Genomic DNA, 18,424 nt, shown 5'->3' on the forward strand with positions numbered 1-18,424 from the left:
ATTTTATGAACTCTCAAAAAAATAGAATTGAAAAAAAAGATTTTTTTCACCATTGAATTTAAATTTTAAATCTATGAGTTCAATGACCGTCCATTTTTAAACTCAAGATCCAACGCCCAAAAATACTTTTTTGAGAGGATTTTTTTCAAGTCCAATCTAAACGACAAACAAGAGGTTGAATTGTTATTTTGACCAATGAAACAGTCCAAGTGGCCCAAATGTGGATCTCGATCCATACTCTACATGGTCACTTAGTCCAAATGTGGACCTTGGTCCATGCTCTACATGGTTCATATATATACACATATACATATGGGAAAGGCGCCTAGATAGGAAAGCAGACACAAAAACGATGGATATAAGTCATTGGATTTCGAGTCATTAAACGATAGCGATCTACGTTTGCAATTAAAACACACTTTACAGTTGTGTCACACGTTTTGAGACTGAATGACAACATATTTAAGTCTATTTCGATCTTCATCCCTCTAAAACATGTGATTTAAAAATAAAATAAAAACAAAATAATTAATTTCTATTATGTCTAAAATCTAATATCATCCTCTACACACACAGACCTAGACGAAACACTTATCTCTTCTCCTCTTTCTTTTTCTCGGCAAAGTTGATTTTTTTTTAACGATTTTCTCTCTCTCTCTCTCTCTCAATTAAGCATCAACTTCGAAACCCTAGAAGTTCATCTTCTCCAAAGCGTATTCTCCATTTCCATCGTTTTGCCTTAGCATCGTTACCTCGTCATTCTTTGTCTCTTGTGTAAGTTTCCATATTTTTATTTTTTATTTTGTTTGAGAAATTTATTTTCATGGATAGAGGGTTAGGGCTTCTCCAGTATGAATATTTTTCCCAATCAATTTCTTTACAATTTTTTATTCTTACTTTATTTATTAATTTTCAGATTAAGTATCTATTAGTTCCTTCTTGCTTTAGTTTGATTTATAATCAAGAAAAAATACATCAAGATTTGTTTTATCTTGCATTGTTTCCATGGGTTAATCATCAAGTCTAACTTTAGACAACCCTTACCCACTGTGGAAAATAACTAGAATTGATCTAGCTAGTTTGATTTAACTTAAGGTAGTGGGAATAGAACATAACAGATCATGTTCAACTCGGTTCGTGTTTTAAACCTGAATCTTAGGAATATTTTTGGCTCAACTCAAAATGGATAACCCTTGATTTTGAGATGTAATAATGATTCAATGGTCGTGAGGTCACATTTAAAGTGTTGATCTTTATATGCTTCGGATGGGAACAATACAACTCACAAGTTGAACTCATATTCAAAACAAAAGTTTATTATATTCTTTATATTTTATTTATGCATCCTTACTAACAAAATGTTGTTTGGCAAGGCAAGATCATTGTTGTTAGTCGCAAAGATCACTCACTTCTTAATGTAAGCCCAAAACAATGCTCATGGATTAATTCTGATAACCATATTTTACAATTAGTTCTAATATATATTTTTTCTATTTGATTGATTTGAACATCTACTTTCCTAGAATTGAAAACAATTATTTCATGGATAATATATTTTTTTAAGAAAATTACTTTTTTAGTATAAAATTTTATAAATAATCATTTAATGAGGGGAAATTGGAAGCTTGAGAAACAGGGTGGAAGTCAATATGATTGTTGATAAACTAACATTTTTTAAGGGATCTAATGACAATCTTTAAATCTGTTAAAAATTTCATATTATAATTTTATGAACACAGTTGTAACATATTTCAAACCATGGGCACCAAATTACAATATTTTAGTACTCAATTGACCAATAGAACATGAATTAAATCTTTTAACTGCATCTTAATTCATACTTATACTTTTCTTTTTAGCATTCAATAGTATTCCTTAGATTTTTCATTGATTTTGTGAAACCACTAACAATTGATTTTGTCAAATTTACTACCAAAATGAGCAAGTTTTATGTTGTATTCGTAGGGACAAAGACGAGTATTTTTTTTTTTTACTTAGGAAGAATGTCACCAATACATCAATGGCTACTCGTTAACATGTTACAAATCATTTTGATATAGTTGAAGATAAATTCCATGAAGTAGAGGATCAATTTCATAAAGATGATCAATACTATGACGGGAAACAAGAATTCCATAAAGTGGAACATGTGAAGTTCAAAAAAGAATCCAATGAATTGAAGAGACTGCATATAATTTTTATAGTTATTTTCATCTTGCCTTTATTTATGGGTATGTATTTACTTTTAACTTAATAGTTATTTTTAAGGGAATAATTGTATTTTTCCTAAGTTTTGACCTTATATGTATTTATTAGGTGATTTTGGACCTTGATGGGTGAATGATTTTTAGGGATGGTTTGGTTGACCATGATTGTTTATTTTGAAAGTTTCATTCCAAGAATATTACATGAACTAATGTTACATTTTTTTTTTCATTCAATTTTGTTTAATTCTTTATTATTTAATTCAAATGCTTTTGAGTATTATATCAATAAGGTTAAAAGAGTCAAACTTATTAATTTGATATGGCTTTAATGTTCATCACTTGGCATTGAGAAGACTATGGGTGGTAGACATCTTTAAAAGTAGCTTAAATTTTATGTTTTAAAATGCAACTCGAGTTCGACTTTAGTATTTATTTGAGATATTTAATTTCAAAGAGTCAGACTTAATGATTTGTCGTAGTTTTAATTGCCTAAAATAACTTGGATGTCAATCTATTCCAATATGACAACTACATTGTCCATTTGAGCAAATCCCATAATTTTCTCAAACTGTGGGATAAGTACATTCACGTAAATTGCTTGTCAAGATGTTGTCAACAACATTAGCCAGATCATATTGATAAGCTCTTAGACGCCCATCTAAATCTAACTTCATATACTAAAATTTATCATTTGTATTAGTGAAATAATTCACTGAAATTATATTGCGCGATTCTCTATCAATAATATAAAGTCTTACAATTTTGAAAGATGCAGATTTTTTACTAGGACGAAAGAATCTACCATACATTTGAGGGAGACTAAACTTTATAAAAGCATATAAACCATCATCCAAAAGGTCTCTTGAAAACACAACATATCTCATTTTAGTAATGGATATAAAAGTAGGTTCTTACTAGAAAATATCTCATTTTAGTGACTTAGTTAACTTGATAAAAACAAATTAATCTTGGAAGAAAAATTATATTTCCACATAAATTTTCCTTCATTACATAGTTATCATAAAGGCGTTGGCCCTTTCATGAGATGTTTCTCATAATTTTGTGCTTTGAAGTGTTACAAATAATTTTGATTCCAAGGGTCTCATACCTAGAACTAGAACCAATAAGAATTAAACTAAAATTTTATTTAATTCTCAATCCATCTAAACCCCTCAAGATTATCTTTTACATGGGAAAAATAAAGATATTAAATAGAACCAAATGTTAGATTACCATAATATAACTATTTTCAGGTAAAGTGTAGCTAAGTTACTTCACAGCTAATAAGAAAAAATAACTAAATATTACATACATAGAAGGGCTTGTTATTAGCAGTTGTACATACATATCACCACTTCTCATAGTCAAAAAAGAAAAAAAAGAAAAAAAAAAAAAAAAAAAGAATAATTATGGTGAGACAAGTAAGATGGTTAGGGGCAAGACTCAATCACTCTCCTCTTCAACGTCTACCAATGGAATGACAAAAAATAATAATACAAAAATACATGTCAAATTGATGCATTAAAATCATCTAACATTGGAACCATTTATACAATAAGACTTAAAAAAAAAAGAGCAACTAAATCTATTTTTGACAATGCGAATTATTTGATATATTAAATAGGTACCCAATTGGTTGATGCACCTAAAAACAACATATCATCATTACTTAAAACACACCCTTGTCATATCTACTAAAATTGATGATTATGACCTATTTTTAACTCTGCCAAGTTCATCAAGAACTACATTGAAGATAAGTGTTTTATGTATATATAAAACTAAGCTATAATCAAGTGTTTGTCCTGGTTTTACTATTTGTTTATGATGAAGTTGTTCAGTGTAGTGCGACTAATCAACCCACTACTTTTTCTTTTAACTTCTACTCAATAGTAGTTTTTTCCTTGATAAAATAAGTTGATTAAAAACATAAGAATAGATAATGGAATTCCCCCAATGTAACTTACCGATGCACCACTTTAGCTAATAAGTCAACATCTCTGTTTGCAATCCATAACATTCTAAAAGAGTAAGCAAAAAACTAAAAAAGATGTGAGTTGAAATGATAAGAGAGAATACGAACATACTTGAATTATCAAAAGGCATGATTGTAGACAAAATTGAATGGTGAAATAGGATTTGAAAGCAAGTTCATTATAAAGTTTCAATCAAACAAAATATCTTTTGGTTCTCGGGTGATGAACAAAAAAGTAATATAATTTTATAATTTATTTCCTACATAACCTTGTATGAAAAACAATATCAAAATAAGAAAAATTGATAGTCTAATAGTAAGATTATGATCTAATAATCTTAATTACTATTTTGACAAGAATAAATTGAATTTTACAATAAGATTACGATCTAACAGTTCTCAGAAGAACTAACCATCTAGTCGTATTAAATAAATAATTTTATACTATTGGTGATTGATCACATTGTGAACCAAATAAACCAAACAATAAATATATATCAAACTTTCAAAATCAGGATCATACCGAGTACCATTCATCACACTACAAAATAAACGGTCTTTACCGGCGTTTCCAAATCGCCGCCATATGCTAGGAAAGCATCGGCATTACATATCAACGGCGGTTAGCCTTTAGCTGGCAATTATGGTGTCAAGGAAAGCTATAGCGGCGGTTATCGAACCGCCAGAAATAATATATTTTTTCCGACGGTTTTATGACCAACTACCGACTATTCTAAAATACCGAGACAACTCTTTTGAACACGTTTATTTTCTATTATTGGCGGTTATAAACAGCCGGCAATATATACTATAAACGGCGCTTTTGAAGAACCGCCACTGAAAAATGTATTAGCAGCACTATAAAAACTGCCGGTAATAATATTAACGGCATTTGGATAACTGCCATTAAATAAGGTATTAGAGGCGCTTAATAAACTGCCGGTAATATATAATTTTAACGGCATTTCCTAGAAAGCGCCGGTAAATCAGGCATTAGAGGCGGTTGATTAACCGCCGGTAATACATAACTTTAACGGCATTACTGAAAACCGCTGGTAAATAATTCATTAGTGGCGCTTTAGAAACCGTCGGTAATAAAATTACAATACAAAAAAAAAAAAAAAAATCCCTATTAGAAAATTACTATAATTTTATTACATATAAATAAAATTACAGTTAACCTGAAATTAGAACTATGACTACACGCATTTAAAATCCATTGTAGTATTTTTCAACTCCTAGAGGTACAAGGGTACTTTCAATTCCCACCATGTAAGTCACCAATTTATATTGTTTTCTAGTTTTCATTATGTTTTCTTTGTAAAAAATCCAGCTTAAATTGGTTTGCTGAACTTGAAAATTTATTGTCTTGTATACAACATCTAATTAATTATTCAACTATGAAGACACTTAACTCAAAGGATAAAAAGGCCTGAAACAAATTGGAATGCGTAGAAAGATAAAAGTAAAATACGATAGAAGTTGGGTTCAAACATAAACAAATGAGTTCACAAGAATGCTGGACAAGGATCTTTTAGCATTAACAATTTGTTAAAAAATGAAAAAAAAAAAAAATCAACAAAGACCGTTGCTTAATGATGTTCAATAAATTAAACTCAATACCTCTTTAGGATCTCCCAACATCGAGACAATGGCAGTATCAATAGCATCTTGATTCTCCAATCTTGAAGCTCTAGCAGCCATCAGTACAACCATATCCTTGTCGACACCTTTTGCGAAAACCTGTGGCAACATAATAATTTCTTGCAACATAAGTTCTAATGCAATGGAGCTATGCAAGTAAAAAGGATTTTTATAAGAGTACAAAAATGGAACTATGTAAGAGCAGACAGGTATAAGGATTTTTATAGACAGGTATAAGTTTTAGTTTTCTGAAGTGTGACTCTTGCGGTATTTTCTGTCTATATAACTTTCACATGCATGCAAAAATGATAGAACATTTGAATTATAATCAGTAAAGAAGCAATCAGTTCCCGTAACAAAGACATAATTATCATCTTTACCTTCAGTGTTATAAATGGGGTATTAGGAGCCCGAAAGCAAGCTGTGTGGAGGTCTCCACCACATAAACTACAATCTACCAAACATGCATTTACGAAATTAAAAAATAAAGTACGCATTCACGAATATTTTCACTATAAAAAAATAGGCAACTCTATGAATTATAAACAAAATAAGTAACTCAAACATTGATCAATAGTATTTTAAAACCTAATAATTTGTACATGAATATCATCTCTTCTAGTCCATATTTTCTACCTTAGCTACATTTCAAGTTGTTAAGTGGATTGTTCATGCATTAAAGAGTACTCAATGAAAATTCATTAATACACTACCTATAGTTATAAAAAAAAATTAAAAAAAAATTGGTAATGGTAATTTAATTTATTTTAAGGAAAAAAAAAAAACAAATTACAGGTCACCTTGTAGATTTGCACTCTGAAGATTAGCTCCAGTTAAATTTGCTCCACGAAGATTTGCACCAGTAAATTCACACCTTCCCTAGGCAAGAAACAAATATTAACGAAGAACAAAATCCATAACGGGTATAATCTTACAAGTTACAACACAGAACAAACAATGCTACCACAAAGAAATTCACCACTTGAATAATTACTTTCCAAAACAAGTAATCTTCAACCTCCAATAAATTATTTTTAACTTCATCTTCGATCCTTCATTTTTCAACCTTCTCATACCCTCTTGTAGAAAACCTACCCAAAACCCATCATCTTCTACTTACCCTAAAATTATGTCTTATTATTGAGGTTGAGGTTTGAAGTAGCTAGAATCTCATGTATGAAGACGAGCGAGCAAGAGATTGAAATGACTTGTTTTGGGAAGAAAAATCAAGGAAATAAAATTTTCACCTCTAGAATGTCAACCTTTTGGAGGAAACATGGTGGAGTTTAGCTACAAGTTGAAGATGAGGCCATTTAGGTTATTTTTTGTGTCTCTCTAAAAAAGACCAAGGTATAGGGATTATATGTCATCAGCTTGAAAACACAATGGTATCTCAAATATTCACCAAAATGTGGAGAGGTATATCTAAATCACCCACAACTTTCACATTTTTACTGTCTATGTAATCTTGTCAATAACGCTCAAACCCCCAAAAAGTAAAATGCATCAAGAGAATAACAAAGTGTAGCAAAAACTTATAATAAGGCAGCTAAAATCAAGGTTCAGTCTGAAAACGCTCCAAATTGGCTGCCTCTACAAGGACAAACAGCTGTCTGATAGATTGTTTTTCAATTAGGTGTGACCCATTGAATGGTGGGTCAAGGTCCATATGGGTGCCATCTGTGTGGTTATGTCACTATAGTCCATGGTTACAATCAATAAGAATGGATCGTGGATGATCATCTTTTGTGATACTCAATTTCATGGCCAACTTATGACTCGAATCTATCTAACCCAAGTCCACCTGAAACAAATAATAAGATTGAACTAAAAGTGCAGAGAAGAACACGAAACATTGATAAATGGGGTAATTACCGACGCCAAGATGGAGAGAACGGTACAACAAACCATTGAAGAAGCTAGAGGACCTCCTGTATGATATTTTCTGTAAGAGACTTGGGAAGCCCTATAACACTATCCGTTGCCCCTATCTGCATAGCAACATAAATCGGTTCATGAGCAGAAAAATACATGGGGAATGTGGAGTAACATGAAATTAAATCGTCACTCTTTTATGGAAATTCTGTCAGCCATCTCTTGTATGGGCCATAATCCCAAAACGATATCTATCGTGAGAAGAACCCATGCCTCGGATGTTAGGATCATCAGATTGAGAATTTTTGGGGTGATTGCCCAAGGGCCCCACCAATAGAATGGTCTAGATTGATCAATCAGTGGGCCATGCAAATCCATGATCCCTGACACCACCATGTTTTTTCTAATAAATATGCATTTGAAAATCATTAGTTACATAATCACATTGAGAAGAGTTAGAACTAACAACTATTTGAACAAAAGGCAATGTTGATGGATGTTCAAGTATTAAGCCCCCAGCAACATTGAGTACAAGTCCTCTTTATGAGATGCCTCAAAAAATGTGTTTTCGTGTAATAGTATGGTTCAGGAAGGAGTTTTGTAAACGAGAGCAGCTTGTGGGGAAATGAACCACAAATACAACTTTCTGGGTTCTTGGGTTCCAGCATGTCCACACAGGTCAGGTGCAAAGGGATAACGCATTGATTGTTCAATGATACCAAATCAGGCCAAAACTTGAGCATTATAGATGTGTGGCTGATCTTCTCAGGTGTAACAGGGCATGAGGGAGGCTTAGTTGTTATCAAGAGAGCAAATGCTAATATGGGGTGGCATAGCTGTTGCTCTTTGAGAGGCTTCCTCGGCCTCCTTGTACTTTGTTCTTCATTTTTTCATCAATATATTACACTTATCAAAAAATATATATATATATGGGGTGGCATAGCCAAATCTTTGGTGAACAAAGCACATGGAATAAAGCAAACTTCTGTGAGAGAAAATAGGTGTTGTCATCCAACATATATGCTGAACAAAGCACATGGAATAAAGTTTTTTTTTTTTTGGGATAGGTAAATGCTTGATTAGTGGTCAGTGACAGGTAATATGGTTAGTGGTTAGCATGAGAAGTATGGGTTCAAGGGAGTTTGAACCTAAGACGTGGGAACAACTCTCCACACGTCTTACCACTTAGCTAACTAGCACACTGGTACTTTTTATAGCACATAGAATAAAGTTGAGAAGGTGAGAGTGATAATGAGGAGAAGAGTGTCCTAAAGGCACCAGGGCACAGTATGCTAGGACAAAATTTAAAGATGAAACTAATAAAGGAGCCTTTAATAATAAATGACCTATTTTGCTGTAATAGCACGATCACATAGTTACATGGAGAAAAAGAGGTGCATAAAAATGGAAAGCAATGAGATTATAAGATTAGGTGAAAGAACTATAAATCAAAAAGTATTCTTGATAACTAGCATGTAAGAATTTCAGCGTGTGTTGAATTGATGCATTTTGTTTGGGCTTGGGTTATGCAGAAAATCTCCTAATATGATCATTTGAAGAGGATGGGAAGAATCTTTTAGTTGGCCGAATGTTGATGAGACACACGGGATGGACCAAGCTCTACCTAAGCTTGGCTCGCAACATAAGTAGTTGGGACAAACACCATGCCACCCGTGATAGGCCTTAACCCGGTCCAAGCCTAGAAAAGATTGGGTATAGTGGGTGAGCATAAACTTCTATTTAAAAGTTAGGCCCAGGTCTGGCCAATTATCTAGCGGGCGTTAAAGCAAACCCAGGCCTGACCTAACAGACCAACAAGATGTAGCACAAGCTTATAGAAGGATGGGCCTTGAAGCCTATCATACCAACCCAGCCTATTAACACCCAACAAATTGATGAACATCTAGATCTTACGCATGGCATCCAAATGGCCTAATTAAAATCTTACTCAAATATAAACATGTTCTCTTTGTAATTTGCAGCATGACTGGAGGTTTCCCAGAGTTGCATATTGTACATGTTTGGTGTCAAAACCTGCCAAAGAGAACAAATGTGAGCGATTCAACTACTCAACATCACAAATTTTGAATGGCTTAGTTAACTAGAAATATAAATTCAACCTCTTCATAACCTCTCTCCCTAAATCCCTGAGAAGGATTCCACAATTTATACAATATGTAGTTCATATAATGAATAAAAGAAACAACATGATACTCCCACACTACACTAAAATGGTGCAATATGTATGTAGCACAAACGCTGCAAAAGAAGGCTGAGGAAAATGAAAAGAATGTAAATAAGGACACGACTACCACTCTGTCCAAATAGAATTTTTGCAAAGCTACCACTCCAAATTTTAGTTGGGCACATTTCAGATAGTTTGAATTATAGACTTTGTAGCTTGGTTAAACCTATGATTCAATTGAGAAAATCTTATAAGAGACTTATGGTTTCAAAAATAAACAAAAATACATATAAAACAGACCATCATTTTATCATATATTAAACTATTATATAGTACAACAATTTTATGACAAAATGTACTAATTACAAATGAATGAAATTTGATGTAACAATTAAGTTCCATTCAGCACAAACATAGGGACCAATCCTGAGATGAACATAAAGGCCTGCTTTCTTAACCAACTTAATAAACTGAACTAAATTATATCTCCCCTACTAAAAATATTAAAACAGAAGTATCCATATGGACAAAACTTCAACAAACAAAAATAATGCAGGAAACAAGATGATTAGAAATACCCATTTGTGAAAAATTTCAGAAAAAACAAAAAAATGCATAAAACAATAAAACAATAAAAACAGAGGTGGGTACCCCATTGACCAAAAACTTTAAAAAAATGCAGAAAACAAGAAGATTAGAGATACCCATTTGCGAAATATTCCAGAAAAATAAAAAATTGCATAAAACCATTCAAGTGCTTTACTAGAAATAATTTAAATAATAGTTAAAGAAGTCTATAAGGCATCATAAGCTAGCATTGCACAAGACAGTGGAATCATTGCTTTAGTCTCCCATCAAACCAATAATAGATTTTAATCTTTCATTCTTGTTCAGTTCATCTTCACGATGTATTATGGAGTTTTCTATTCTTCATGATGGGTATACTAAAAAAATTTGTAGGTAAGTCCTATGGTTTTTCTCCCTTGATTTCTTTCCATGTATTGGCTTTATATTGGTTTGAGATTGGATATAATTATGGTGCTATATATGTGCAGATACTTTTATCCACTGGAGTTGCAATATCCACTGCCCTGGCGACCTCTCTGCCACTAAATAGAAACTGTGCAGTAGGTCTGTTTTGCTGATTTATGTGACATAAAAATTTCACATTTTTTTTCATGGATGTTTGCTTGAATTGACTTCCTTTGTAAAATTCAGATGCACTGAAGCATTTGGTTGTCTAGCTAAAGAAACTCTTTCTTCTATAAGTTGAATCTATGTAGTTTGTGCCTCATAAATTGCCATACATTTTGTGAATGCAAATGCTTTTACTTATTGAAAGGATCACCAAATGGTTTGCAGATTGGTAAAACAAAGGTTTTCTTAAGGGCTGGTCAGATGGCAGAGTTAGATGCACAAAGAGTAGAGGTGCTTAGCAATGCATTATCATTGTCCAGTCTTAAAAATGCCTTATCTTACAGCACTGTAACCTACATATCAATCAAGAAGGCATGGAAGAAAGCTTGTTCAATAACAAATGTTGTTACTTCACATGTGTTCATTTATGAGACCTATGTGTACAGTAACATAAAGTTATAAACAGAAAATAGTAAATCCATGTCAATATTTTGTATGAAAAATATCACTCATAAAGAAGCAAAGACCCTTAAAAGAGAGGAATCATCTAGATCTGGTTCTAGGGAACACTAAGGTATAAGCATTCAAAACAAAGTGCTCCTATTTTAAGCTAAGGTTATTTGGGTGGGAACACATTAAGGAACAATAAGTTGGTGAATTTCAAGGCCATGGAAAGGAAAACCAGCACCCAGCCATCTTATGAGAAACCCACAACTTAAATTTAAAATCCTTTCATCTGGGCTTACCTAGCATATGTTACATGGCAACCTCAAAATTGGTGGTGTATCCATATCAGATACGATTGTTTACAATGGGCTAATTTAATTAACATGTTATGTACCTTATATAACAATGCCATGATAGATCAAACAAAATATCTGTACACATGAAGCTGATGAAAAGTTAACCAGACATTGCAACAACATAAGCCAATTAGATCATTCATTCATTGAAAATCTAACAATGGTACAAAGCACCCTCAAACTTCAATGAGTGGATATCAACTTTGGAGCATACCTCAATTTAGCATTCATTGTCGCGCACCTTTTACACAACTATGTTTTGCTTAATTCATCATATTTCATTGATGAGAAAAGAAAAAACATTAGAAGTTCATCTAAACCAATATATAAGCACAAATATACATGTCAATCAAATTTAACACTCAAACCCATATATAATTAGGGCCTAACCTTTCTTGAGAAAAAGCTTTGAAGTAGATGACTTGAAAGAGTGGCCTTTGTACATGTCATCCTTCCGTGCTCTTGTGCACATTTGAGATACCCGTGTGTTTTTAAAATGTGTCCTGTCTCTTGACCTTTACTATTATTAAAATAGAAACGTAAAGACCTACTAAAACTCAATAAAACCCATGAAGGCAGCATTATTGGTTTTGATCCTGCATATGAGTCGGTTATTCTGAAGGTATTGTGTATTTCAGAACATGGACCTCCTTCATAGGTTTATGATATACTAAACTACTGAAAGTGTTTGTGTGTACTAACAATTTAAGAATATATTGTTATTAGGGTGCTGTTAATTTGTGCTCGGTACACGTTAAGGTGTATTAAATACACCTCCAAAATTTATGTTAGGAGCGGATGGAATTTGGATTTTCTACTTGTGGATTGGCATATACTATGTGAAAAAAGCCCATATTTGACGGTCTTAAAACAACAAAGAAGTCTAACATGAAAAAGGAGATTTAGAATATATATGCTATGCTGATAATTATAAAACTAGTAGTAAAGAAAGTGGAACAGAGTGGCTCATCAGCAACACAAACAAGATGTTGGCCAGCTTGAGTTAGGTGAAAGAGGGGTACTTACCTCAAGAAGTGGTTGGTCATGTTCAGCCTTAGGAAGAATAGATGAGAGTGATCATACGCACTAATGCCGCATCACCCTGCACAACGAATGAGACATTATTTTTCTAATTGTACAAGAAAATTATTGGCTAGCATGTTATTGTCAAACTTTCAGCTTAATTTGGGTTAAAAAAACAGCACCAGGTTCATTTTATCGATATGGGATGATGGACTATCCTTTGTTGCTATCAATCTTGTTCAATGTATTGGTCTTCTTATGAGTGAACTACAATCAGATTTGTGTGCTCTTCTTTACAGGTTTGTCTTGTAGTGGAGATAGCTTTGCCAAGGAAGGCAGCATTATTGGTTTTGATCCTGCATATGAACGCCATTGTTGGAACCTAGAGTAACAAAATCACAACAAAATCAACCCTCAAGAAGTAGATACAAGTTCACGCTATAATATAAACTAGTAAACAATAATACCCAATACAAGTTGGGTATCTTTATATATCAAATTACCATAAACAAAATAAATCCCATAAAACTTAACCCTTAATTATTAATAACAAACTAAAAAATTCCTCCATAAATTTCCTGAAACCAGTATAAGCATACCCAATTCAAGATTCTACACAAAATCCAGCATCGAAGTAACAATTTTACCAAAGAAATCCATAGTTCTATAAAGAAAAATGAACAAAAACTCCAAAATTCATGAAAAAAATTGGTTCAATAATACCCCATATAAGTTGGGTATCTTTAAAGATCAAATTACCAGAAACAAAATAAATCCCATAAAACTTAACCCTTAATTATTAATCAAAAACTAATAAATTCCTCCATAAATTTCCTGAAACCTGTATAAGCATACCCAATTCAAGATTCTACACCAAATCCAGCATCCAAGTAACAATTTTACCAAAGAAATCCATAATTCTATAAAAAAAATTAACAAAAACTCCAAAATTCATGAAAAAAAAAATTGGTTCAATAATACCCCATATAAGTTGGGTATCTTTAAAGATCAAATTACCAGAAACACAACAAATGCCATAAAATTTAATCCTTAATTATTAACCAAAAATCAAAAAATTCCTCCATAGATTTTCTGAAACCTGTATACAAAACCTAGCATTCAAGTAAAAAACATTTATAGTAAAAATTCCTCAAGATTCTACACAAAACCTAGCATTCAAGTAAAAATTTTACCAAAAACATTCATAGTTCTATGAAGAAAATGAACAAAAACTCAAAAATTCACAAAAAAAAGAATATTTAAGACGAAGTAAATGGGATTTATCATAGTAAATGAGGTTTAAAAAGCAAAATCTTTACAAACCTCAAATCTAGAGAGCCTTGGTAAAAAAAACCCATAATGAGTTGAGCTTCTACGCCTTTCGTAGGGATAAAAACCGCAACAAAGATGAAGAGGGTGTGAGAAGGAGAGATTAGGAGTTAGGGCGAGAGAGTGAGATGGACAGAGAGAGTGCGTTATAGACAGAGAGAGTGCGAGAGGAAGATAGAATGAAAGAGGAAGATGTACAGTGTAAGAGGGAGAGAGGAATAAAATGAAATGTTGGCGCCAAAAATTCGTGATTCTTCGACGATTTCCCGCAAATTGCCGGCAGTGTTGCTGTGTTGGTGGCGATTCACAACCAAAACGCCTCTAAAAAAATAGATAATTCTCTGATTTACATATGAATTGGGTAGCGTTAGCAAAAGTTGGTGTTACAATAGAAACTCCCTTATTTACATATGAATTGGGTGGCATTAGCAAAAGTTGGTGTGACAATAGAAACTCTCTTTTTTTATCCCATTTAAATGAGTTGAGATTCAACTCAATGTAAGGCTGTCAATGGATGCTTATTGGTTCGGAGGTAGTAATATCCAAATCCGAAATTTTTATCTAATATCTGAATTTGAATTCGAATCAGATATTATTCGATATCTGAAAGGATAATATAATTATTTTCATTATTAAAAATAATTATTATTTATTATATTATTTATATAAAAAAAATTAATCAAATAAAATAAAATAATATAATATATTATTTTGATTCGGATATTATCAGATTCGAAATGTTAATATCCGAATCCGTATCCGATAAGGATTCGAAATGTTAATATCCGAATCCGTATCCGATAAGGATTCGAATATATAAAACTATCCAAATATATTTAACATATAAGTATTTTTAAAATACATCTCCTAAACAATATATATAGTTGATTAAATTGGTTCAATTTCTAATCCAAGGTGGTTCATTTTTTGGATGACTCAGTCGAGATGAGGAGTTGAGTCAATTGATATGTCGAAAGAAAATTTTTGCCATTTATACCCAAACAAACTAAATGTGTTAACGACGAATCATTAATTACTACCATTCAAAATTGAATTACCGACATTTAAAAAACGATGTAAAACATATTTTATAAATTTAATTAATTAAAAAGAATGATCGGATTAAATTATCGGCGATTATTAAGAAAAAAACCGTTGTTTCATGTGTATTAGTGGCACATGAAGACTGTTCCCATTGCGGTCGGTGCTACTGCAGTTACCACTGCTACAGCACCATTAACCCAACGGTAATACACATTCCACTCAACAGCTCTCTTGTAGTTTTCTTCCCAGCCCTTTAATGAAAATCGATATAAAAGGAGATTGATTGAGTGCCCTATTAAAGAAGGCCGATTGGTAGACCCAATATCTATCAGTACTCGCGATCTGGGGAGTACCCAGGGAACTCATAAGTTAAATCTTTTTTATACATTAAAAATATTCGAGCGAATTAACGGCGTTTCCATAAACTGCCGTTATATTTTAAATATTACCGACGGTTTAATAGAAAAATGCCGTTGCTTCTTGTGTATTAGAGGCACTTTATGCTTGCCGTTAAATCTTTTAATAGATGTATATATAAAATATTCGATCAAATTAACGGCGGTTATAAACACACCGTTATTTATAAGTATTACCCGCAGTTCTATAAAACTGCCGTTGTTTCTTTAGTATTAACAGCACATCACAACCGTCGTTAACTCGTTTTTTATTCATTTAAAAATTAATCTATTTAATTAATGGCATTTGTATAGTTATTTGTTTAGTATTCCCAGCGGTTCTGTGGAAACTGCCATTGTTTCTTATGTATTAACGGCACAACATAACCGCCGTTAACTAGTTTTTTATACATTTAAAAATTAATCGAATTGATTAACAACATTTTTTAAAAACGCAGTTATTTCTATTGTATTCCCAGCGGTTATTTAGCAACGGCCGTTGTTTCCTATCTATAGCGACACATAACAACCGCTGTTAAATCGTTTTAAATACATTTAAAAATTAATCAAATTAATTAACGGCGTTTGTATAAAACCGCCGTTATTTTGATGGTATTACCAGCGGTTATGTATAAACTGCCGTTGTTTCCTAAGTATTAGCAGCACATCATAACCGCCGCTAAATCATTTTTATAATTTAATAAATTAATCAAATTAATTAACGGCGTTTGTATAAAACCGCCGTTATTTTGATGGTATTACCAGCGGTTGTTTCATGCGTATTAGCGGCACATCATAACCGCCGCTAAATCGTTTTTATAATTTAATAAATTAATCAAATTAATTAACGGCGTTTCCAAAAAAATGCCGTTATTCTTATGGTATACCCAGCGGTTATGTTGAAAACGCCGCTAACGTTCTGCCGCAAAAAGACGCCGTTTTTGTAGTGTCATCAATATGAGGTCATTTAACATCTCATAAATTCAAGAAGAACAAGGGTATGTTTTATTTCTTGATAACTCATAAAATATCACCTAGTAAAACTCTTATATTTGAATGTAACAAACCAAAAGCATAAAAACTAGAAAAATACTCACATTATGAAAAATATAATGGCTCATGGTTGCTAACTGTGTCCTCATCTAATCCTTTTACTTCATCATTATCTGAAACTTTGTTTATAAAGGAAAAATATGATGTCATAATTTATATGATATCAATGCTTTAAAGAAATAATATATCTTACGAACATAAAATTATTTATCTTGGGTAGTAGATTCAACCTTCTTTCTAGTAGTGTTTGTGATAAATGCAAGGGGACCACGTGGTTATGGGGAGCGTTTTTTTTTTTTTTTTTTGCTCAATGTGTCCCAATGGTGAAGACATCAATAGCGATGACATGCCCTCTCACTCTCATTGATAGCACGCACGACATCGTATCTGCATCATCTTCTACTTCAAACTTTGATTTTAGCCCTTTACAACTTTTTCAGTTCCATCCTTGAGTAGACAACGATGCGCTTGGTACGGTAAAGTGTCTGACCTTTCTTTCAAGATGTTGCTTGCAAATTAAATATAATTGGAAGGGGACGACAACTTTGACTACAACATGGTCTAGGTCGTGGCTTCCACTCGAAAAGGTTTGGGCACAACGTGTTTGATAAGGGTAAGGGTTTTGGTAACAGCTTCTTTGGAAGGAAAAATATAAAAGATAGATGGCGCCATACCCTATGTTCCACTAGATGACGTCATTTCCTCATCAAATGCAATTTACCTCCTTTTGCAATTGTCCGTCACCATAGATGCACGTTGTGCCTTTTGAAATCTTCCAAAGAAGAAGAGGGTATGAGCACACCATGGTTTTTGAGTACCACTAAGGAAAATAAATTTATTGCAGGTACCTTGAAGCTCGGTGATTCCTTTTTAGCAGAACTTAACCTTAAAAAAATAGATGTTTTATTTATTAATGTAATGAAGTTTTTCTTCTCTTTAAGTATACTTTGTATGACCTCGTATCACCAGGGTATGCCTTAAGTATTTTGTAAATTGCCTTGATTTTAATAAACAAAAATATTTACTTCTCAATTATCATATTTCCTCATCATGTTTTCTTTTATTTTTTATTTTTTGTTTATATTTGGACATTTTATATTTTTTTTTTCCTTTTAATGCTTAGAAAACTCTAGGTTGTTGTCATGTTGTAGTGGAGATATTCTTGGTTTACTTCAAGGATATTAGACTTTTTTCCCCTGAGCATTAAACATGGTATACTTTTGGGACTTCGGTTTTGTTTTATTTAGGGTTACACGTGCTTGTTTTGAGTGATATCTCAGTGTTTTTTTCGTTGCTCAGATTTGCCTTTCCTAGATTTTTTTTGCCTATAACAACATGAGTGTGTTATAAATGACCTTGGTGCAATGTTACTCGGATATTTCTTTTGGATATGTGAGTCTATTTTAAACGACCACGGTGTGTTACTATTATCGGGCTTGCCTTACTTAGAATCACACGAGTGTGTTTTAAACAACCTTAGTGTGTTGTCATTATTAGGTTTGTTTTACGTAGAATCACACTAGTGTGTTTTAAATGACCTCAGTGTGTTATTATAAATGAGTTTGCCTTACTTTGAATCACACCAATGTGTTTTAAACGACCTCAGTGTGTTGTTATTATCAGTTTTTTTTTCATAGAGTCACACGAATGTGTTTTAAACGACTTTGATGTGTTGTTATTACCAGTCCTACCTCTCTTAGAGTCACACGAGTGTGTTTTAAATGACCTCGTGTGATGCTATTATCAATCTTGCC

At 32.6% G+C, this 18,424-nt stretch overlaps 1 long non-coding RNA gene across 1 annotated transcript; it reads left to right on the forward strand.

The window, feature by feature from the left end:
• The first annotated feature begins 590 nt into the window (after positions 1 to 590).
• On the forward strand, positions 591 to 17,702 carry LOC147396525 (uncharacterized). Its single transcript, XR_015180749.1, has 2 exons — positions 591 to 774; positions 17,111 to 17,702. It is a non-coding gene; the product is annotated as an uncharacterized LOC147396525 (long non-coding RNA).
• Positions 17,703 to 18,424: the final 722 nt, after the last annotated feature.

This window comes from Akebia trifoliata, chromosome 8, assembly GCF_017979445.1.
Source record: "Akebia trifoliata isolate Shusen 1 chromosome 8, ASM1797944v1, whole genome shotgun sequence".
Lineage (NCBI taxonomy): Eukaryota > Viridiplantae > Streptophyta > Magnoliopsida > Ranunculales > Lardizabalaceae > Akebia > Akebia trifoliata.